This window comes from Oryctolagus cuniculus, chromosome 15, assembly GCF_051225735.1.
Source record: "Oryctolagus cuniculus isolate XC-2025 breed Fujian yellow rabbit chromosome 15, ASM5122573v1, whole genome shotgun sequence".
Lineage (NCBI taxonomy): Eukaryota > Metazoa > Chordata > Mammalia > Lagomorpha > Leporidae > Oryctolagus > Oryctolagus cuniculus.
In genome coordinates, this window is record NC_142881.1 from 74,676,657 (window position 1) to 74,701,432 (window position 24,776).

Here is a 24,776-nt window from a genome sequence, read left to right on the forward strand (position 1 = left end):
ACCTCTGAGTAGGTCAGTAGTTCTCAGCAAAAGGAGCGTGTTGGCTGGAAAGAAACCACAAAACAGTTCTGCCACAGCATCCCCTCCACACAGCATCGCTGGCTGCTGAGCTCTCATGGACATGGCAGGTGTTGTTTTCTCTCCAGTTTGTTCAGATTCCTCCGTAGAGTCTGGGATGTTTCTATTTATCCAGAATGCCTGGTGCTCATGCTCCACAGGCAGAATTGAGAACATACAATTTTAGCTCTGAAACAGGCCAGAGATTCTTCCTACTTTAAACCTTCTGTTTGTATGCCTGTTCTCTCATCTGAAAAGTGGACATAAATGAATCCAATAGGATCATGTATGGAGCGGTACCCAGGATAGATAGTATGTGGCATGTGGCATGCGCACAAATGACTTTGAGCCATAGTCTGTCACATTCTTGCACTGGACACTGATTTATCCTTTCACTTCGAGAATCCTTTTCTTTCTGGCTTCCTTCTCTCTTGCTTTATGACAGCTCTCTGTCTTTGCGAAGCCCCAGGCTGTGGTTTATAGAATTCTCCTTGGAAACCACAATAGCATTTGCCCATTTCCATCCTATCACAAACTTTCCATTTTTGCATTAGTTTCACAAAGAGCACTGACAGAAGCTTGTGAATTCCATTTGAAAATTCTCTTTTAACTAGGAGTAGAGCTCAAGTTATACAGACTTGAAAGCACTAAGAGACTGTGGGTGCTCTTAAGTTTTCTGAATGAATTTAAGGCTCTAATTGCTTCATTGTTGTCCAGTCATTTTATTCTCAGTCTGTATACCAGGTTCTTGAAGGAGTGGTTAAAACATCCATAGCCCCTATCTCAATACTTGTATTTGATCTCCAGCTCTTACTGCTGGCTCCAGTTTCCTGCCGATGTAGACCTGGGAGGCAGTGGTCTCTCTGTTGGGTTTGGGCCCCATTTTCATTCTTTTTCTCTTTTTTTAAAGATTTATTTATGTGAAAGGCAGAGTTAGGGAGAGAGAGAAATATTCTGTTGGTTCATGGCCCAATAGCTGGGGCTGGGCTAGGGTGGACTGGGCTGAAACCAGGAGCTTCATCTGGTTCTCCCACATAGGTGGCAGGGGTTCAAGCACTTGGACCATCTTCCACTGATTTCCCAGGGGCATTAGCAGGGAATTGGATTGGAAGTAGAACAGCTGGGATTTGAACTGGTGCCCATCCATATGGGATGCTGACATCACAGACAGTGGCTTAACCTACTGTACCACACCAGCCCTTGAGTGATTCTTTCACACTTTGAATTCATTACTGTATGATTATTTTACAATCTGAATTCTCAATAGGCAGATCCAGTGTTTTCTGTAGATAACAGTTTTATTAGCTGAGACAACATGAGTAACTTATTCCACATCTGATTCGCAAGAAGGTTTGGGGTAGCTGTAACTATATCCTAATCACTTCTCATTGTATTTTAGTTATTTACAATAGCGGGCAATTGCTTGAGGGCAGGGATCAAGCTTCATCCTTAAATTTTCTTTGCCTAGAATGCAGCCTCATAATAAAGATAACAATAGCCACTATCTGTTGAGCTTCTATTAGGAGCCGACTGCATTATCTTATTTAATCACCACAGCAACTACTGGGATACATGCAGTTACATCTCTTTCTTTATGGATCAGACAATGGCATTGTAGAGAGGTTAGTTAATAGGCTCACATTTCCTACTGTAAAGTGGTAAGGCTGTGGTTCAAATGCCATAGGTCAAACTCCAGGGCCAGGCTCTGAGATGCTGCACTGTTTTATTTTGTGTTTGGGGGCATCAAGCACAACTGAACTGAATGCCTGACTTCTTTCTCACCAGAGTGCTTAGGTAAGATGGGATCAGATGTTTTTTAGAATTATCTTCCTTCTCAAAGCCTACTCTTTCTCTTAAATTTCTGAAATCCAACTTCTAACATCCAATATTTATTTTAAGCTTTACCCAACTGTTTCATCTTTTACTACCATGGATTGATATGGCAGCAGAATGAACCAGTGGATGGAAGACCTCTTTCTCTCTCTGCCCCTCTTTCTCTATGTAACTCTGACTTTCAAATAAATAAATAAATATTTTAAAAAGATTTATTTAAAAAAGAAAAGTCTAGGGTGACATTTGGGTTACTTTCTTCACTGTCTGCCATCCTTCTGTCCAGTTCTTGTTTTGAATAGGTCATATTCTCTCAATCTCTCTCTCTCTCTCTCTTTTTTTTTTTTTTTTTTTTGGACAGGCAGAGTTAGACAGTGAGAGAGAGAGACAGAGAAAAAGGTCTTCCTTTTCTGTTGGTTCACCCCCAAAATGGCCACTATGGCTGGCTTGCTGCGCTGATCCGAAGCCAGGAGCCAGTTTCTTCCTCCTGGTCTTCCATGTGGGTGCAGGGCCCAAGCACTTGGGCCATCCTCCACTGCCTTTCCAGGCCACAGCAGAGAGCTGGACTGGAAGAGGAGCAACCAGGACAGAACCAGCACCCCAACTGTTAGGTAGGAAGTTAGATATGAGCTTACATGTGTATGACAGGCCTAAAGAGGAGACATCTATATCCAGCATATGCATCTACATCTCAAAGTCATCCCAATAATGTTTCAGGGGCAGCCCAGTATTTGCATCCTGCCCTGCCCCCTTCTACCTGATAACCTGCCAGGTGGAGGTCCCCGCCCCTTCTGCCTGACAATCTTCCACAATCTCCCAGATGCAGCCCAGTATCTGCATTTCAAAACCCTGCCCCACATCCCAATTCTCTAGGGGTCCTGCTCACCCTTCCTCTGAACCCAGGATGGCACCAGCTAGGCTTCCTCCTGTCTGATACCTTCAAGGGAAAACTCAGATAGGAGCTTCTTAATATTTACAGCCAAAAATCCTTTGTTTCAGGAGGAAATGTGTGAAGACAGAGACCCATCTCCTTAAAAACCCCTGGCCTCAACCGGAATGCGCGCTCAGCCCTCTGCCTCTCTGCTGAGCCACCCGCCTTCCTGGCCAGGTGTGATGTCTCCACTCAACCATGTAACCTCGTTCCTTTCCCCCACCCCAGTCAGAGCAATGACACTCTCCCCCAGGTCCTGTCTAGAGAGGTGCCCATCCGTTTGTACAGATGTCCCTTCCCTAATAAACTTTGCTACTTTTACTTTCCACTACTCTGTCTCTCACCTGAATTCTTTCTTGTGCGAAGACAAGAACTCTACATTCTCCGGTAACACAACCAGGACTAGAACCCGGGGTGCCAGCACCACAGGCAGAGGATTAGCCAAGTGATCTGAGGCACTGGCCACCAGCCCTTCTTTTTAAGGCAGGCATTAATGAGATTGTTTGGTAAGGTGCAGGCTGAAGTCCTACACACTTCTAGGAATGAAACATATTTTAATTATGTTTTCTACAATGCTTGAAGGCAGTTGTACTTTGGAAAGAGACGGTCTCCCCCGAACACCTGCAGGGTACAGCTATGGGATTCAGAAGACAGGGGAGACCAGGATCACTGCCTCCCATCCATGTCCCTAAAGATGCAGTGTTTATGGAAAGGAGCTGGTTTAAAGGGGGATGCTGAAGTGAAAAATTGAGAAAATAGGCTGTTTTCAGCTTTGCTGTGCTTGTAAAGCTTGGAAAATCAAGAGCCACATGGAGGATTAACCCAGTCTGTTTCCTGCTGTGCTTCTGCAAGGACAGACTCCCTGTAGGCCTTTCTGCCAGACTTTCATTAACAGAGTCCCCATCATTGGTTCAAATCAGGCCCTGACTCTGGTTGGATTGCTTTGCAGGGATTTGTTCTGAGCGGGTTGGTGGCAAACACTTCACTTTAGACACGGCAAAGAAGGAGAATGTGGTTTTGTTTGGGGATAAAATGCAATTGCAGCTATTGGGGAAAAAATAGGAAAGTAGAGAGTTTCTGATGTGTGTTTTTAGCATGGTGTTAGGACCTGTGGAGCTATAGCCTAGAAGTGACTAATTGGTTCCAGTGTAGAAGTCAGGACATGCCTGTGTTAAGCTCTAAATAATGTGTAGGGAGAAATGACTTAGTTTGGCAGCCCACAGCAGACTCACTGCAATTTGCCCATAGGGAAGTAATTCAAAATTTATTAGTTTCCTATTCAGGTTCTTGATCAGGTAATTATGTTATGTTAGTTACCTTCAGAAAAACTCCTTTGAAAATAACTTTTTTCTTTTAATCACTCCAATTTTATAAATTAAGACACAGAAGCTCAGAAAGACTTAGCACTAGGTCACACATTTGGTCATGACGGGATCCAGATCTGATATCAGTGCCCATGATTTAGAAGTGTCAGATCAGTGTTTTTTATATGTGGCTTTATCTCAATATGGGATCTACTTTGTTATAAACACACACACACACACACACTCACGTACACGTGTACATGCACACAGTGAAAGAAATCAATGGCTCACAAGCATCTATGGAGGAAGTGTGATTATAAGGAAGACATCCTTGAGTTTACTGGGAATAAACCTTTCCTGATCAACCTTCATTGATAGTTACTGGATATAAAAAGTTGTGAGGAAAGACCTTAATAATGATCTTCTTGAGGGGTCGGCACTGTGGCATAGTGGGTAAGGCTGCCTACTTGTGACGCTAACATCCCATATGGGCACTGGTTCAGGTCCTGGCTGCCCTCCATGGGCAGCTCCCTGTTAATGGCCTGGGAAAGTAATGGAAGATGGCCCAAGTGTTTGGGATCCTGTTACCCATGTGGGAGACCTGGGTGAAGCTCCTGGCTTTAGTATGGTCCAGTGCTGGCCATTGTGGCCATCTAGGGAGTGAACCAGCAGATGGACAATCTTTCTGTCTTTCCCTCCCTGTAACTCTTTAAATAAAAAGTCCTAAAACATGACTGGACTAGTAGTTGTGACAGTGGGCCATTTCTCTTGTACTCTTGCCAGCTATGACCCCTTCCCTTTGCAGGCATTTCTTTCCTTCCTCCTGTGACCCTGCTTAGATGTACACACTGGGACTCCATGTAAAGCTCCTGGCTCTGGGAGCACTCCTGAAGGCTGACTGTGTCACAGCTTGTTTCTGTGTTCATGCTACTGACAGAGCCCTTTACATTTTGGAGATCTCTCTCTTCTAGCCACTGGAAGGCTGACGATGGCACCAGTTTTAAGTCCTGATACAACCCTGACAGGTGCCTTGAATCTTTGTGGAGGGTCAAGTGTGGGCTTCTGAGAAGGGTGGGGAGCTAGTGGTGGGTGTGAAGCAGTGCAGGGCAGAAGTGGAGATGAGCAGGTGGCCAAGCTAACTTTAGGCACTGAAGTCCAAATAACAATGACCTGGGGTAAGATGAGAAGACCCAAACATTCCTTGACTTGGTTGGAAGAGAGTGACCATCTCATCCAAGTGACAAGGAGACTAGGCCAACAGCTGTTTTTGTTTCCATCCATTGTGGATCAGAGCAGCCCACCTCAGTGGTTCAAAACAATAAGGATTCAGTTAGCTTGAGAATCTTCAGTAGCTGCTGGGTATAGCTGGGAGTGCAGCTGGGCTGAGGGTGGACACCTTGGTTCCTTTCTACATAGGCCTCTCTACATGCACACCCCACTCCGCAACAGCTGTGTGGGGTTCCCTCACAGCCTGCTGGTGGGGCTCTCAGAGTGAGCATTCCAGAGAACCAGGCAGGGCTGCAGGCCTTTGATGGTCTCCCCTTATACAGCATCATTTTGTACATTCTATTTGTGGAGTCAGCGCAAAGGGCTGTCCCCATTCAAGGGGAGGGAACATGAGCCTTGGTTCAGAATCACATGGTAAGGGAGCAGGTGAGATGAAAGAGGCTCCTGTGGTCATTTTGGGAAAGTCACCGAGGCTAACAGGAAGGCTGCAAAGAAGAGAAAGGGAACAAAATGTGTTGTGGGCTTTCGTTTAAGGATTTGTGGTCTCACTCTCCCAATGGCTTTTTAATTCCATCCACAAGTGATGGATGGGCGCTGAGGAAGTTCACAGAGAGTGTTTTGTTCTGAGAATATTGAAACTTTTTCTGATAGAAGTAGCTCCATTGTTGTCTTATTTTACCCTGGTTACAGCTTTGGTGCAATGAGTGGAATTTATATTCTGTTACAGACTAGGGAAGTGGAGGTCTCTTCTAGTTGGAGAGACAGCAGAGGAAGGCCTGAAGAATTTGTTCAGAACATTGTGTGTGTGTATGTGTGTGTGCACCTGTACCTTTCAGAAGGTATGTAGTTACACAAATGAACTGCAGTGCAAAAAGGGTGATGCACTGTAAACTAGCCCTGGAGGCCAACTCAACAAAGTGAGAGGCTTTTTGACTTTTTCTAGTCTCTGGGATGGAGATACAGGCCCTGGAGCCCACAAGACAAGAAGAGTGTTTTAGGTAAAGCAGTCCAAGGCTTCACCCATGCTTTTGACCCTGATGGGCAGAAGAGGCATCAGGTAACAATTGCTTCCCCTGTGTCATGGGAGCTGTGGCTCCAGTGGAGACAGGGTGAGGCTAAGACTTTTTAAAATTGCTAACTGGTATTTGGTTTTTTAGAAAAATATTTTTGCTGGTGCTGTGGCTCACTAGGCTAATCCTCCACCTGCGGCACCAGCACCCAGGGTTCTAGTCCCGGTTGGGGCACCGGATTCTTTCCCAGTTGCTCCTTTTCCAGTCCAGCTCTCTGCTGTAGCCCAGGAGGTCAGTGGAGGATGGCCCAGGTCCTTGGGCCCTGCACCCACAAGGGAGACCAAAAGGAAGCACCTGGCTCCTGGCTTCAGATTGGTGCAGTGCACCAGCCGCAGCATGCTGGCTGTAGCAGCCACTTGGGGGGTGAACCAATGGAAAAAGGAAGACCTTTCACTCTGTCTCTCTCTCACTGTCTAACTCTGCCTGTCAAAAAAATATTTTTAACTTTGAAGATGGATGTGTGTGTACAAACACACAACAAGAGCCCCCAAATGCTGAATGACTCCCCAAATGCCAGCAACAGTTAGAGCTGGGCCAGGCTGAAGCCAGGAGCTAGGAACTCATGCTGGGTCTCCCAGGTGGGTTCAGGGACCCAAATACTTAAACCATCACCTTCTGCCTACCAGGTTCACATTAGCAGGAATCTTGAATCAGTAGTGGACCTGGGACTTGAACCCCGGTACTCGGATACGGGATGTGAATGTCCTAAGTGGCTTAACTGCTAGGCCATATGTCAGCCCTTTAGCTGTCATCTCTATAATGTCACTTCTGTTTTTCCTGTTAGATGCAGGAGATAAAGATGATATAGAAAGGAATCTTTCTAGAGAACCCACTGCCATGGGGATGATAAGCATTCATTGGATGAGTGGTCATCCAGCCTACTTTAGGGACCAGTACATTTTCAACAGATGCCATGGTGCAGTGCGCAATGTGAGCTTTCATGGCTGCTGAATGTATCTGAATAGGGAAGGCTGGCACTTGGTCGGGATGAACATGTATGTGTTTGGGGGTAAATCTCACTTTTTAAGATGTAACTTTCTTTCTGGATCATAACTACCTGAGAAAGTAGGGTTCTGTGCTTCTCCAAGGATGCAATATTTCTGTCAATGGCCCAACATTACAAAATCCAAGTATCATTTGAATATAAAATAGTGTTCTAAATTGTAACTGCCTTAGGAGTAGGTGCTAATTTATGGACTTTGTTTTATTTAGTTACATTTGTCAGTCAATCAGACAACTGTTTTATATTAAAAGTGTTTCTGGTACTGGTGGTGGAAGAATGACCAAGTTTTTGCTCGCAAGTAATGAGTTTAATTTGGTGAGAAAATATTTATCAAAATAAATGAAAGCATTTATATGCAGATAATTTGAAGAATTGATAAGTGCTGTGAGGGAAACAAAGATTAGTAAAATAATAGAAAGTAATCTATGTGGTCATCTGGTCATCAGGAGGGTCTTTCTGAAGGGAAGCATTTGAAAAGGAAATAGCCATCAGAAGATCATCAGAGCGATACAAGAGTGAAAGGACATAGCAACTGAGCTATATATATATATATATATCTCATACACACACACTCTATATATTTATATACAGTAAGGAGTTTGGTTTCACTGTAAGGAACAATGAGGAGTTACTGGAGGGTTTCCACATGCAGGTAGTGGGATGTGGTTTAGCGTTTAGGAATATCACTCTAGCAGTGTGAAGAATGGACTGTAGAAGAACAAGATGGAGGCAGTAGGCTGCCCCGGTGGCTTAGTTTAGGATGTAGCAGTGGAGATGGTGAAAGTGATTGGATGTCTGCTGTGTTGTGAAAGCTGAACCAGTGAGATTCATGTGTGGTTTGGGTGTGAACTGGAACTAAATGAGGAAAATTGTTAGCTTTTTGGCCCAAGGAGTTGAATGAATCATCAGACCATTTTCTGAAAATGGAGAAGGTGAAGTTAATGCTTGATTAGGCCAAGTTCAGAATGGTAAATAGATGTCTTAAGTGAAGGTGTTGATTTGACTGCTAGATGTCTAGTTCAAGGTGGAAATCAAGCCTTGAGTTATAGATTTGGGACTTAGCAGCCTAGAGATGGCATTTAAATTATGAGAATGGATAGGATCACCCAGAGGGAGAGGCGAGAGGAATGAAAAAATGGGAAGGCTACACAAGCTCTGTGGTTTGCTGACATTTAGAGATCTAGCAACTGCAGAAAGGTTGTGATGATTGGAGGAAATCCAGGCAGATGTGGAGTTCCGGGAATGAGGAGAAGCAAGTCCTTCAAGAAGGACTTCCTGATCAGCCCCCTCCAGTGCTGCTGGTAAGACTTGCAGAGTGGGAACTGAGCACAAACTCTGGGCTTAGAGGATCCTGATAAAAGCCATCTCAGTGGAGTGATGGGGACAGAATGAGATATAGAAAGTAGGTAACATTGGGTGTGGAAATTTTATAGGAAAGTAAACAAAAGAAATAGAGAAGAGCTGGAGGGGGATGCATGATCAAATGAAGCTTTCCTTTTTTTTTTCTAAACAGGAAATATTAATACATGACTTTCCAAGGGGGGACCAGAAAGGAGAGAGGGAAAGAGGGCATTTATTGCCTCCATTGGCTATCGGGCTATATGCATTATTGGCTATCTGGCATTTATTGCAAACAAAATCTGAGGTAAAAGAAACTGACCTGGAACCCACACCCATCCCCAGCTGGGCTGGGTGGTCTCTCTCCCCAACCACGGCACCAGGCCCCAGACCCCATGGGCCCAGCACAGCCTCCGGAGGACAGAAGGACCCAGTGCATTGAGGTGGCTGTGGCGTAAGCCCCACCAGCACAGCCTTGGGGCTGCCTGCTCCCCACATAGACCCCCACCCAGAGGGGAGTGAAGATGAGGCACCTCTTCCAGGTCACTTTCAGGAGCTCCAGGACCTTGCGGCCCTGGGTGTTTTCTGGAAGGTAGCACTGGCGGGGGAAGCCTCTGGTAGTGAATGGCTTTCCAGGGTTGGGATGCTCAGTGCCCTGGATGCTGTGAGCAATGCTGTAGACAATGAGTATTGTCCCACAGTCCTTGTGGCCTGGGAGTGACATCTAGAACTTGAACACCTCCATCTTCCCCTGGGACTGGGTCCCGGTCTTCTCTCCATAGATAGCCTTGCAGGAGGGGCACTGCAAGCTCCCATCCTTGTTCCCATTGCAGTACATGGCCAGCAGGCACAGCAGGTGGAAGGCATGGCTGCACTTGGCGAGGCGGCCAACGGCCACGGGCCCCATGGTCTTGCTGTTGGTCACATCACTGTACCCAGATGCCATGGACAGCTTCTCCATGCAGATGATGCAGTCTTCATTGGGGGTGACTTCAGCTCCTTGGTGTACTTTCTGATCACCTGCTCTGGCTCTGGCTTCAGAGTCCCCCTGCAATTGCTTGCTGGACCTGGCTGGGCTTCGGCATCTGCACGGACACAACGGCAGGGACGCTCCCAGGGTTGTTCAAGGGGCCACTGGGGAGGGGGGCACTGGCTACTCTGGATGTGGAGGCTCCTGGGGGCAGCAGCTGTGGTTCCAGGTGGGCAAGGCTGGAGCAGAAGAAGAGGGACTGGCTCCCCACGGCAGGAGCTGCTCCAGCCCAGGGGTTGTTGGTGTTCAGCCTGGGCGCAGACCTGCTGCTCCAGGTAGTCACAGACACTGGCCTCATAGGCAATCCAGGAGCTGTCATCACTCAGCCACTCCCAGAGAACACCTTGGCCAGGGACTGAGTGCTGGGGAAACAGGTGCCTCCTGACAAAGGCACATAGCCAAGGCAGTGTATTAGATGATATAAGATGAAATTATCTTATTTTTATTTATTTGAATTTTATTTATATATATTCTTACTCTTTTTGGAAATGAGGTTGTTAGTTAAGAGTGGGAAGGAATCTATTTTACTAAGGTCGGTAGTAGTCATGATTGTTAAAGTTGGATGTTGACGTGAGTGTTGAGGACATAAAACAAAATTAAGACCGGTTAGCATGATTATGGATTTTCTTATGGAATGATTTAGCTCTTAAGGTTAGGCAAATGTATCTTTAAAGTGACAGATAAGCTATTTTTGTCTTTGTGGGCCATAGCCTCTGTCTCAATATTTGACTCTGCCATTATTGCATAGAAGTAGCCATGGATAATGTAGAAGTGAATGAATGCAGTTGTATTACAATGAAAGTTACTCAAAAACTGGCAATCCATTTGGTGTGAGATGATTAATTTCTTCTGATTTATCTGATTGAGTGTGCAGGTAAAGGCAGAAGATATAGGGGTGTCAGTAGTCTCTTCTGCCAACAAGTATGATGGAATAAGAAAAGGTGCTAGAAGATCAAGCGTGTCTTCAAGAGTTCTAGGTAAATGTGTTGTGCCATGGACTGTGAGTGGATTAAGAGAGAAATGAGGATATGGGGGCAATGATGGAAAATGCAAAGAGGCCAGATCAAGAATTCCAGGTCTCTGTAAGATCAGAGAATGGCAGAGATTGAAGTTCTAGGCTCAGTTTGCTGAAAGTTGGAAGGTGGGGGATGGATAAAGGGAAGTATATGTAATAGAGACTGCTCAGAAGTAGAGTAGTTACTGGTGGTCTGGAAGGCAGGGGAATGGAATGGAACAGGAGGAAAGATTAATGAAATGAAGAAGAGAAGTTGTTGAGTTGAATCAGTAGTGTATTTTCCAAGAATGGTGATGTATGAGGATACTTCAAAAAGTTTGTGGAAAATGGAATTAAAAGATAAATTTATCTTGGTGCCAAAATTTTTAAAATTGGAAAAATGAGGTATCTTCACAAACTTTGTAGAAAATGTGTATTGTGAAAAACACTAGGTATAGACTGCAATTTTTTTCCCTCCAAAATAGATGTCTTCTGGTATCATCTTCCACAGACTTTTTGAAGTGCCCTTGTGAGTGTTGCTGAAAAGGAAGACAGTGACCTGGACTCTACTGTATTCAGTGAGTGAGGAAGAGTGACTGTGTGGTTGGCAGGTGATCACAACAATGAAGGCAACAAGGGGTAAATTTGCATTTAGACTTCAAAAGTACAGGGCTTTATGAGGGAGGGATAGGGGTGCTTCACTGGGGAAAATGAGGCTCCTGAGCCCAGCTGCAGGCACGGTGGACAAGGCCACCACGGGGAGGGCTGCAGGATGTTTGCTGTGCACAGTGATAAGCTGGTGTCCTCTCAAGAAAAGGAAAAGGAAATTCAGTTCAAGATCACACCCTAGGAGAATTTACTGACAGTCGAGTATGAGTTTCAGTGATGGTACAGGCTGTCCTGTCAGCTGGAGAGGAGGTGGCCCCCGAGTGTACGTGACAGACAGCTTGGGATGGTGGCTCTTTCTTGGAGGGCCCGGGAATGGGTGGGTAGTGTGGTAGTTGGGAGAACAGGGCAATGAAACCTCTGGTCAACTGCCTTCCCCTCCCCCCCCCTTTTTGTTTTGAAGTGCTTTTAAAGTTCATTTTAAATAGACTTTTTAATTCACAAATAGTTGCACATATATATATATATATATGGTGAACAATAGAATGTTTTAAAAATCAAGCTAATGCATATTAATTAATCTGCATATGCTAATGCATATATCCATAATTTCACTGATGTATTCTCTTTCTGTGGTGAGAATGATAATCCACTGTTTCAGAAATTTTTAATCGCACAGTGTATTATTATGAACTGTGGTCATTGTGCAGGGCAGATGCTCACTGAAGCTGATTCCACAGTCTCACTGAAACTTTGAACCCTGCCATCAGTATCGCCTTTTGCCTCATACCCCTTCCCTCCCACCTCTGAGAACCACCTTCTTGCTCTGTTTCTATGAGATCAGCTTTTTAAGATTTCACATATGAGGATACTATAAAAAGATCATGGGAAAAGCTTGTTATGAAAAAACCATACATGGATTTCAAAATTATTTTGTCTAAAAATAGACTTACCTTTTAATTCTGTTTTTCTGTGAGCTCTTTGAAGTATACCCTCTCATGAGTGAGATCATACAGTATCTGTCCTTTTGTGCTTGGCTTATTTCACTGGGCATGATGTCTGATTCCTTTTATTATGTGAAATACAATGACCAAATTAAGCTTGTTCAGAAATTTAAATTGGGGTGACTGGAACCATGTTTGAATAATTATAAAGAAATTTTTTAGGAGTTATGGTTAATTAAAATTAGCTTATGTCTTACTGAAATTCAGGAAAATTGTGTCCTCACTGCATTTTGTGATGGGGTTGAAAGTTTTCCAACCTGCAGTGGATTCCTCAGCTTTGGTGTGCGGTAAGTCACACGAGATGTGCTGTGACAGTGCCACCTGACCAAAGGGAGAAAAGTTTGTGGAGTTGCTCCTAACTGTGGCTCCTTGGAACTCCTCTGGGGGAAACCAAACTATGTAGTAGAACATATTCTAGAAATGTCTTCGCACTAAGGTTGAGAGACACGGGTTGGGACCTGGCCTCCTGAGGCTCTTTTCTCTTAGAAGAAGAAGCGTCTGATAAATGCAGCAGGGAAAGACCCCACATGGGGAGGGGTGTCCAGTGACAGGCTGTGGCTGACGGCAGTGAAAAGTGAAGGCTGTGTTTTGTGTCCCTGTGCTAGTGGGTATATTTTAACTTGATGTTTCCTTTGCCAGCAATATGGAAAAGAAAATAATATCATATGATAATGTGATATAGGACAATTGGGTAAATTAGGCCACACAAATAAAATTTTAATTGTATAATTACATTGATAAGTTGGATGATTGCCTTACTTGCTCTTAATCTGCACAGGAAAATATTTTTAAAAAAAATTGTGGCCGGCGTTGCGGCTCAATAGGCTAATCCTCCGCCTTGCGGCGCTGGCACCCCTCTTCCAGTCCAGCTCTCTGTTGTGGCCCGGGAGTGCAGTGGAGGATGGCCCAAGTGCTTGGGCCCTGCACCCCATGGGAGACCAGGATAAGCACCTGGCTCCTGCCATCAGATCAGCATAGTGCGCCGGCCATGGCGGCCATTGGAGGGTGAAACAATGGCAAAAGGAAGACCTTTCTCTCTGTCTCTCTCACTGTCCACTCTGCCTGTCCAAAAAAAAAAAAAAATTGTTTACTTGAAAGGCAGAAACAGAGAAGGAGACAGAGGGAGGGAGAGGGGAGAGGGAAAGATCTTCAGTCCACTGATTCAATGATCAGTGGCTGTAATGATCAGGGCTGGGCCAGGCAGGAGCCAGGAGCTTCTTCCAGGTCTCCCACATGGGTGCAGGGGCCCAAGTACTTGGGCCATCTTCTGCTGCTTTCTCAAGTGTATCTTCAGGGAGCTGGAACAGAAGTGGAGCAGCTGGGATTCAAACCAGCACCCATATGGGATGCTGACACAGTGTGCAAAGGCTTAACATTCTATGCCACAGTGCTGAGTCAGGCAAACTTTTATGAGCCATTTTTGTGAACTTTTATATACTCTTTGTGGGATGTGGCTGAGACACAGTGGAACTTAAAACTGGATGGAAAGCCACATGTTCCACTCAGACACCTGCTACTAGACTCTGATAGAATTTACTGAGAGGTACTAAATCACTTTGACTTTGTAGTTCTCTCTCTCTCTTTCTCTCCCTCTCTGTGTGTGTGTGTGTGTGTGTATCATTGTTGTATGAGGAAAAGATTTCAGAATACTGCCCAAAATAACTTGGAACAGATTTAAGTCTCTTGGGGGATTCCTGAAGGCAGTAGAATGTGAGGATGATTCTGGAATTGGGGAGGGTAGCAGGCTCTTCTGTTAGGACTAGAACTGGTGCCCACATGGGATGGCAGCACCACAGGTGGAGGCTTAATCTACTATGCTACAGTGCCAGCCCTAGCCCTTCCTTGATTTCTATAATGATCTACTTTCAATTTACTTTATACTCGTAAGATTAACCCTACACCCTACACTAAGTAAAGAGTTCAACAAATAGAAGAAGGCAATGTTCCTCAATGGTAGCGAAAAGGGCTATAAACAGTCATTGAATCTCAAAATGTCAGTTTCACTGCTATACATTACATTTTTGGTACTGTGTTACCACAGATCATGGAAAACAGGATGTTTGTCTTTTTTGGGACTGGCTTGTTTCAATAAGTATAATGGTTTCCAGTTGCATCCATTTTGTTGAAGACAGGATCTCATTCTTTTTTTGTAGTTGAGTAGTATTCCATACTACTTTTATATCTAGATCTATCTATACCACAATTTCTTTATCCAGTCATCAGTTGATGGACATCTGGGTTCCATATCTTAGCTATTGTGAACTGAGCTGCAATAAACATGGGGGTACAGATAATTCAAATGCTGATTTCATTTCCTTTGGGTAAATTCCCAGAAGTGAGATGGCTGGATCATATGGTAGGCCTATATTCAGATTTTTGAGGTCTATCTCCATACTGTCTTCCATTGTGGCTGCACCAGTTTATGTTCTTGCCAACAGTGGATTAAGGTACCTTTTCCCACACATCCTCACAAGCATTTATTGCTTGTTGATTTCTGTATGAGAGCCATTCTAACTGGGGTGAAGTAAAAACTAACTGTGGTTTTGATTTGTGTTTCCCTGATGGCTAGTGATCCTAAGCATTTTTTCATGTGTCATTTGAATTTCATGCCATTTGAATTTCCTCTTTTGAAAAATGTCTGTTCAAGTCTTTTGCCCATTTCTTAACTGGATTGTTTAGTTGTTGTTGAGTTTCTTGAGCCCTTTATAGATTCTGGATCTTAACCCTTTATCAGTTTCATAGTTCACAAATATTTTCTCACATTCTGTTGGTTGTCTCTTCACTTTGCTCAGTATTTCCTTTGCAGTGAAGAAACTTCTTAGCTTGATATAATCCCATTTGTCTATTTGCCTTTGATTGCCTGTGCTTCTGTGGTCATTTCCAAGAAGTCTTTGCCTATACCAATATCTTACAGAGTTTTCCCAATGTTCTTCTCTAGTAATTTGATGGTATCAGGTTGTAGATTTAGATCCTTGCTCCATTTTGAGTTGATGACAATCAATCAACCATAAATGTATGTATTTATTATGGACACTAAATTCCATTTCATATATATATATGGTATATATATGAAATATATATATATATATTCATGTCCTTATGGTAGTACCAGTGTTTTGATGTTAGAAAATGTGTCTTTCAACATTATTCTTCACTTTCTTTTTTTTTTTTAAGATTTATTTATTTATTTGGAAGTCAGAGTTACACAGAGAGAGAAGAAGAGGCAGAGAGAGGTCTTCCATCCTCTGGTTCACTCCCCAACTGGCTGCAATGGCCAGAGCTGCACTGATCCAAAGCCAGGAGCCAGGAGCTTCTTCCTCTGGGTCTTCCCACATGGGTGCAGGAGCCCAAGGACTTGTGCCATCCTCCACTGCTTTCCTAGGCCATAGCAGAGAGCTGATTATCCTTCATTTTCAAAAATTTTTTTTCTATACTGGGTCCCTTACATTCCCTCATGAATTTTACAGTCACTATGTCAACTTCTGAAGAAGAGGCAGCAAGAATTTTTATAGCACTTAAAATGTTAATCTTTCTAAAAATTTGGGGAGCATTATATTAACCATATTAAGTTTTCCAACCCAGGAACACAATGTGTTTCTCCATTTATGTAGATATTTAATTTTTTACAATTATGTTTTGCAGATTTTAGGTTTCTATGTGGAAATCCTTTTGAAAATTTTACTCTTATATTTTGATAGTAATTATAAATGGAATTGTTTTCTTCATTATTTGTTCACTGATAACATATAGAAATATAGTTTATTTTGGTCTATTGATATTTTATCTTGCAGCCTTGTTGAACATGTTTATTAGCTTCTTGTGGATTGCCTAAGATTTTTCTCTACTTAAGATCATGCTATGTGAGAATACAGATAATTTTACTTCTTTTCCAAAGAAGTAGCCTTTTATTTCCTTCATATTGTGTTTTCAATTACCCTGTCTAAAGCCTACAATATAATGTTGAATAGAAGTGGTGAGAGCAAAAATATTTGTATGTTTCCTGGTCTTGGAAGGAAAGCTTTCAGTTTTTACTACTTTTATATCATGTTAACTGTGGGTTTTTCATATTTATCCATTGTCAAACTTGAGTTTATCTTCCATTCCTAGTTTGTTGAATTTTTTTTAATCACAAAGGGCATTAAGTGTTCTCAAATACTTTTTTCTTTCTATAAAGATGATCTGTGGATTTTTTTCTTATTTTATTAACATGATTTACTACATTAATCAATTTTTTCATGCTAACCACCCTTTCATTCCTGATCTGTTGCTCATGGCACATAATCCTTTTATTATGCTTCTATATTCTGTCTGGTAGTGTTTTTTGAGGATTTTTACATTCTCTATATATTTTTAAAGACTTATTTATTTAAGAGGTAGGCTTATAGACAGAGAGGAAAAGACAGAGAGAAAGATCTTCCATCTGCTGATTCACTCCCCAAATGGCTGCAACATCTGGTGCTGGACCAATCCAAAGCCAGGAGTCAGGGGCTTCTTCTAAGCTTCCCACATGAGTGCAGGAGTCCAAGCACCTGGGCCATCTTCCACTGCCTTCCCAGACCATAGAAGAGAGCTGGGTTAGAAGAGGAGCAGCTGGGACTTGAACTGGCACCCACATGGGACGCTGACACCATAGGCAGTGGCTCTACCCACTGTGCCACAGTGCCAGCCCCTTTTACATATATATTTATGGGTGATATTCATTTGTAGTTTTATTTGTGATATATTTTATTTTGGCATCAGTGTAATACTGGTATCCTGGAATAAGATGGAATATTTTCCCTTCATCTACATTTTGCAGGGGTTAGTGAATTAATTATCCTATAAATGTTTGGGGGCATTTACCAATAAAGACATCTAGTCCTGGACTTTTCTTCATGGTACTTTTAATTTGATTATTAATATAGTTTTTGTTATAGGTATATTAAGATTTTATGTTTCTATTTGAATAAGTTTTTAGTAGTTGTATATTTCTATGAATTTATCCACTTTATCTAAGTTGTCTAACTTATTGGCATGTGATATTTCCATAGTGTTCTGTAATGTTTTGAATTTTTGTAAGGGTGGTAATGTCCCTTTCATTTCTGATCTTTACTAATTTAAGTTTTTTTCTGTTTTCTTTTTATAATTAAGTTTATATGGTTCACTGATTTCTTTTAAGTAATCAACTTTTGATTTCCTTGGATATCTGAATTTTTTCTATTCTGTTTATTTCAGTTTTAATTTTTATTTTTCCTCCTTTTGCTTTAGATTTAATTTGCTCTCCTAGTTTTTTAAGGTGAAAGTTTAGTTTTATTGATATGATATCTTTATGCTTTAATATAAACATTTACAGCTATAAAATTTCCTGTGGAAAACAGTAGAGATGTGGAGTTGGCATTGTGATATAGTGGGTAGAGCCAATGCCTGTGATGCCAGCATCCTATATGGGTGCCGGTTCATGTCCCAGCTGTCCCACTGCTGATCTAGTCCCTGGTAATGGCAACAGAACATGGCCTGAGTACTTGGGCCTGTCACCCATGGGGGAGACCCAGAAACTCTTTGCTTTGGCCTGGCTCTGCCCTGGTTGTTGCAGATACCTGGGAGGTGGACCAGTGGATGGAAGATCTTTCTCTCTCTGTTTCTCCCTCTCTAACTCTTTCAACTAAATAAGTAAATCTTAGAAAAACAAAAACAAAAACAGTATAGATGTTCCTCGGCAAACTGAATGTATAACCACCAAATATTCCAGCAAGAAACAACATTATATCAACATTCTATCAAAGGAGATGGGGTGATTATATATCAGAGATAACCAAAGCCCTGTGTTTATTGAAGCACTGTTTACAATAACCAAGATGCCCATTGATGGTTGAATGAATAAAAACACATGGTACATAAACACAATGGAATCTTGTTTAGCCAGAAAAAAAGATTTAAGTTGTGTCACGTGAGGCAACAGATAGGCCTGTGTTAAGTGAAATAAACCAGACAGAGAAAGACAAATACCATGTGCCCTTCACTCACTGAGGGAAGTTGGTCACATACATGTGAAGAGTAGAGTAGGAGTCGTTAGAGTTTAGAAAGAGTAGGGGAAGGCAAGGACAGAAAGAAGGTGGATAAGAGGTACCACAATACAGCTCGGGTGGTAGGAAAGTAGTTCTCACATTCAGTAGCACAATAGGATAATCATAGTCTATGACAATTAATTTTACATTTCAAAATAGGGGTTGAAAGATCCCCAGCACATAGAAATCATAGTATTTGAGGAGATGGAGATGATACTTACCTTAATTTTATTATCATTCCATATTATATACATTGTACCTGTGTCAAAATATAACACTGTGCTCCATAAGTGCAAATATTATGTGTGTTACAGATAATAAATAAAATGTCTTCAGAGCACTTGTTTTGCTTTTGCTGAATCCTCTAAATTTTAGTATATTGTTTCTTCATTTCCATCCATCTCACAACATTTTCTAATTTCCCTACTGACTTTCTCCTTTGATCCATTGATTTTTTAAGAGTGTTTGCTTTAATGTCTATATATTTACAAATATCCTACATTTCCCTATGTATTGATTCCTCACTTCATCCCGTTCTTAACTCATTCCATTCCATTCTGTATGATTACCATCCTTCTACATTTACTAAGACTTGTCTTATTGCCTGACATACACTGTATCCTTGAGACTGTTTCATGTTCACTCAGGAAGTACATGCACTCTAAGATTGATGTAGGTCTCTAAGAGGTCTGTTAAGTCTACCTGGTGGACAGCATTGTTCAAGTCTTCTACATGCTTATTAATTTTCTTCTAATTCTATTCAGTATTGAAAGTGGAGGTCTTTGTCTTCATCCATCATTGTTGATATTTATTATTACTTAGAATTGCCTAGGAATCTATAATTATCTCAAAATAAAAGTTTAATTTATTCATTTTTAAAATACTTTATTTATTTGAGAGGCAGATTTACAGAGAGAGAGGGAGAGAGAAGTCTTCAATCACTGATTCACTCGCCAAGTGGCCACAATGACTGGAGCTGGGCCTATCCAAAATCAGGAACCAGGAGCTTCTTCCAGGTCTCCCAGGTGGGTGCAGGGACCCAAGCACTCGGGCTGTCTTCTACTGCATTCCCAGGGCATAGCAGAGAGCTGGATCAGAAGAAGATCAGCTGGACCAGGAACTGGTGCCCATAATGGATGCTGGCACCACAGGCAGAGGCTTAGCCCACTGTGCTACAGCCCTGACCCCTAAATTTTAAACCATCTGTACAGGGACTGGTGCTGTGGCACAGCAGGTTAAAGCCCTGGCCCGCAGCACCAGCATCCCATATGGGCACAGTTTTGAGTCCCTGCTGCCCCACTTCCAATCCAGCTCCCTGCACCTGAGAAAGCAGTGGAGGATGGCCCAAGAACCTGGGTCCCTGCACCCATGAGGAGACCCAGAAGAAGCTTCTGGCTTCAGATTGACTCAGCTCCAGCCGTTCTGGCCATTTGGGGAGTGAACTAATGGATGGAAGACCTCTCTATCTCTGTCTCTACCTCTCTCTATAATCCTGTCTTTCATTTAAATAAAATAAATCTTTAAGTAATAAAACATCTGTACAAACTTCTAAGTGTAATGGAGCTCTGTTATTGGTCCCTTGTTTGGCTTTAGTTATTGGAGACCTCTCCCCACTTCATTCCTCTCAAATCGAAAGCCTTAGCTTTGCTGGTAAATCTAAAAAAAAGTTGGATTTAACATCCTGTTCTTGAAGTGTCAAGATGAATCAGAATATAGCAGTACACAGCAGGTGGCAGAGCCTGAGCCCTGGGCATGACCGAGTTGATTTGGAGGGATTGTCCAAAGGTAGGGATGCTTAAGTCTCTGTCCGCAGAGTGGAGTTTCAATTATAAGTCAGTAATAAAGTTAGAAAGCAAACCGGTTGAAGTCAATGTGGTTAATGTAGCACGGGTGCAGTTGAAAGTCAAAAGCTAAGAGGGGGCAAACAATGAATGAGAGTCACTGTGTCAGAGAGAGAGCAAGCAGGTGCCAAGGTACAGATCAGGGATCCCACCAAGTCAAAGCAAACGTTCTCTCTGGGAACGTCTGCCAGGCCTGGTGGGGTTCTTCTCCACACCTTATTTCTGGCTGCTTTTATTCGTGCTCCTCTAGAGGATTTTCCTACCTCTTTAAAGGTGCCCAGGACTTCTGGTGGTCAGTGGACTCCTTATGTGCCTCCAGTAAGAGGACTCCTGCATTTGGTCACACAGGTGTTGGGTCTACGATAGGTTGAGTATTGCACCATGGGGAGTGTCTGGTGCAGCCTCTGGCCCATAGCAGAGACTCAACAGATGTGATTTTCTGTTTGCTGCTCTTAAGTTGTGCTGTGTCTTGTATGCCATTGAAATTGCACTGAAATTGCTTACTTATGCACTTATTTATGTGTTTATTGACTGGCTCTGGCAATCCTTGAGATTCCCTTGGGGAAAAAACATGGTGTAATGAAAAGAAGCTACCACTGTGCTCTGAAAACTACAATGATTGAGTCAAGTTATGGAACATCTTTGTGTACATACGGTACACACACATAGCCATGCAAACATGTGCACCTGCACATAGATGCATACACTGGCACTGCACACACCAGAGCATGGCTATTGTAATTATTAAGTTTGACATTTGTAAAGCACCAGCACTGGGCCTGGTGATCAAAGAGTGGAAGTTCCTTAATATTTTCTCGCATTTCTCCTTCCATTCCTCTGCCTCAGCTTTTGCACCCTCCCCTCTGTGTGTGTGTGTGTGTGTGTGTGTGTGTGTGAGAGAGAGAGAGAGAGAGAGAGAGAGACACTGAGACTGGCTTTTACTCATTTGGAAAAATAAGCTCAAACATTCTGGAATCCGTTGTCCAGAATGAGATTCTGGCTTTAAGCAAGTTAGCCACCAGATTTGATAATTTTGTTCTTGAAGCTAACCATTTCTTGTAGCTAAATTCACCAGATGGAGCAGAGGTATAAGGATAGGTACAAGAGTGCTCCTGCTGGCAAGAGGCTTATTTTGCTCCTTAAGTACGCGTGAGTGTTCCTGGTCTCTGCTGCACAGGAGTCTCAGGCTCCTGTGACCCTGTCATTCCTTCTGCTTTCCCTCCATCCTCATAGAGATATGGTGGTTGTGCTGCTGCACCTGGATTTTGTTACCGTGGTTACAGCTACAGTCACTGATGGAGAAGGGGCAGGGAGCTGTATATTTATCAGGGCAAATTATACTGACATTTAAATTGGAAGCATCATCATGGAGTACAGCTGCTGAGGAGTGGGAGTGCATGTGCCCCCTTTGCAACTGGGATGTGAGGAAGACTCTTGTCTCCTTCCGTGTGTGTGTGTGTGTGTGTGTGTGTGTATGTTCATGTGCATGAATTCCTTAGCCTGTAACATGTTTGGAGGTCTGAGATTCTGATTGGGAATAGGAAAGAGCCTTTTTATTGTTTATTTTTAAATTTATTTTCATCTACTTGAAAGGCAGAATGACAGGGAGATGGCGAGAGAAAAATCATTCATTCTCTGGTTCACTCTCTAAATGCCTGTAACAGCCAAGGGTGACCACTGCTGAATCCAGGAGCCTGGAACTCCATCAGATTTGCTGTGTGGGGGCCAGGGCCCAAATATTTGGGCCCTCATCTTCTACCTCCCAGATTTGCATTAGCAGGAAGCTGGATGGGAAGCCAAGCAGCAGGGCTTGAACCTGCACTTCAGTATGGGATGCAAGTGTTCCATGCCATGGCTTAGCCTGCTGTGCTCACATGCCTGCTTGAAAGCCTTTTCAATGAGTTGAGGGGTCAGTGCTGAATCAGAAGTTTCTCTTCAGATGCTATAAATGATGACAAGCCAGTCAGATGTGAGCAGAGAGTGATACCTCTGAAGCTTCAAGGAGTTGAGATGGAGAGTCAGATGGAAGAGCTTGGGAGGGAGGCAGCAGTCTGAGGAGGGGGGAGATGGGACAGAGCCTTGGCTAGGTGGGTGCTGGTATCTACAGTCTGCTGCTGGGCCCTGGGGCCTGGCAGGCTCATGGGAGTTAGCAGGTGGACTAGCTCAAGGATGCCCATGCTGTCTGGAAAGTGGCAGAACCAACTATACTACTGAGTTGTGTCTTCCCCTCCTTTGGGAAGAAGATGAGTTTAAGGACAGACTGGTTGCAAATGTTGTCTTTGTGCAGTAGCAGGCTTGAAATATATAAAACATATCCACACAGAAGTGAATTTGCCACTGGAGTTCTTCCTTGTTAGTCAATTAACAAATATCTACTGAGTTCCTACTCCATGCCAGGGCTGAAGGAGCCTCAGGCCTGCAGTGCTCTTCTTTGTTCTTAACCTCAGTGTCCTCACCTTAATTCAGCACCTGCACTCAGATCAAGTGCACCCTCCTGAGACAGGCATTAGGACATTGGAGAGGCTAAGAAGCTCTAGGCAGAGCTCTAGGAAAAACCTCTAACTGGCTGTAGATTTAGACTCTACTTTCCAGTAGGTAGATGGAAAAAAGCTCCTTGAAACCTCTGAGCCAGTTCCTAGCTTAGTGCCAAGAGTCCAGGATGGTGCTGATGGAGGGATGCCTTGCCCACTTTACCTCATTTTTCTGGTATTGAGTAATCTAAATGGAACCACTTCCATGAATACTTTGGGAGATGAAGAGCTTAAACATTCTGTGTTCTCATTGGTTAGTCTGGAGAGGATGTGTATGTGGCCAGCCATGTATACATAAAACTCCATCCATTTGTGCTTTTAATTCTGTGTACATCCAAGTGGGTGCCTACATGTGTTCAGGTATGCAAATGTGGGTGTGTGTGTTTGTGTGTGCATTACATACAAGGGGACTTCAAATAAGTCCATGGAAAGTGTGTATTATGAAAAAAAACTATGAATTTTAGCAGTTTTTTTGCACCAAAATAAACTTATCTTTTAATTCTCTTCTTTTCAAGAACTTTCTGAAGTCTCCTCATATGTAAAAGACCTCTCAGTGTAGGCATTTGGAAATCAGAACTTGATTTGAGGGTTGCTGCTGCTTCTCCTAAGCTCTGTGATCTTGAGCAGGCAACAGTAGCTCCTTGAGCCACATTTTTTCATATGGAAAAATTTCATATGGAAAAATTCATATGGAAATAATTAATCCTATATCACAGGCATCTTTGGGAGGATTATGTGCAATAATTAATATAAAGCATCTGTCAGGTGCCTGGTACCAAAGGGGTGATTAACAAATATTTCAGCTCTCTTTCCTGCCTTCCCATCTCCCAACTGTGGAAAGGCATGCCTCAGATTTTGTTGTTATTCTCAGCTGGAACAAACAGCTCTAACTTAGGCATATCAGTAGCTTGAATCATAGGCAATTTATAGAGTTTTGTAAAAGCATATTCACCTATTTGTTCTCATATCCATTGGCCACAGCAAAGCAGTCAAAATCATTCTTAAAGAAATTTTTTTTAAAGATTTGTTTATGTATTTGAAAGGCAGAGTTACAGAGCGAAAGGGAGACACAGAAATCTTCCATCCCCTGGTTCACTCCCCAGCTGGCCACAAAAAGCCAGGGCTGGGCCAGGCTGAAGTCAGGAGCTAGGATCTTCTTTCAGGTCTCCAACATGGGTGGCAGGGATCAATGTACTTGGACCATCTTCTGCTTTTCCAGAAGCATTAGCAGCTGGATTGGAAGTAGAGAAGCTGGGGTTCAAACTGGTGCCCGTATGGGATGCCATCTTGGCAGGTGAAGGCTTAACTTCCCAAAATCATTTTAGTTGGTGACATGTGGAAGAAAGAACGAGAAGGCCCAATCAGAGTAGTTGTTATCTATGATAGCAATGCCTAGGCTCCAGCTCCCAAGCTCTTGACTTGAACAGAGGAGAATAGGACTGCTCCATATAGAATGACATTCAGATGCAGATAAAGTACCCTCCTTATCATTTCTTCTTTGTGTTTGGCCACAATTGGTCCCCAAGTCTTGGAATGCCATCCCAAAGAGGAGTAGGGAAATTGCCTCCAGATTTAACAGTCCTTGTTTGTGGTTTCATATTTGAAAGGTCAGGGGCTTTGTGTCAGGTGTGAGAGGCTCTGGGGATACCTTCCTGCTTGGTCTAGAAGAGAGGATAAGACCTTTTATTACAGCCCTGCCACTGGCAGGTGATGGCTCCACTTGGGCAGGAACCTTGAGCTGGTTCCCTCTGAGAAGTGGCTGACACTACTCTTGCGTTGGTGGCTCCCTGTGTTTGGGACTCCCAGTCCACCTAGGATAGGTGTTCATGGCCTGTGTATTTGTCTTCATCCATGTTGAGCAAGAGCCATGCTGGGATCTGTAGCCATTCTGACTAGGTTCAAGAATGGTTTAGTTGAATCTAGGGGACAGGGTTAAAGAGAAGAGCTGCAGTTAGACTGTGGAGGG

At 43.1% G+C, this 24,776-nt stretch overlaps 1 long non-coding RNA gene and 1 pseudogene across 3 annotated transcripts in view; one reads left to right on the plus strand and one right to left on the minus strand.

Annotated features, from left to right (window-relative positions):
• The window catches only part of LOC127487441 (uncharacterized), a 92,228-nt gene that overhangs the window by 12,663 nt on the left and 54,789 nt on the right, over window positions 1-24,776 (plus strand). The window contains exon 4 of one of the 3 annotated variants that reach the window (XR_016221721.1): window positions 11,296-11,423. The exons of 1 other annotated variant lie outside the window; for it this stretch is intronic. This is a non-coding gene — a long non-coding RNA (uncharacterized LOC127487441). Of the gene's footprint in view, window positions 1-2,886; window positions 3,131-11,295; window positions 11,424-24,776 lie in introns of those variants that run through there. One more of the 3 variants, XR_016221720.1, reaches the window with a different exon arrangement.
• LOC103352284 (putative E3 ubiquitin-protein ligase DTX2 pseudogene) lies at window positions 8,328-10,088 on the minus strand (annotated as a pseudogene).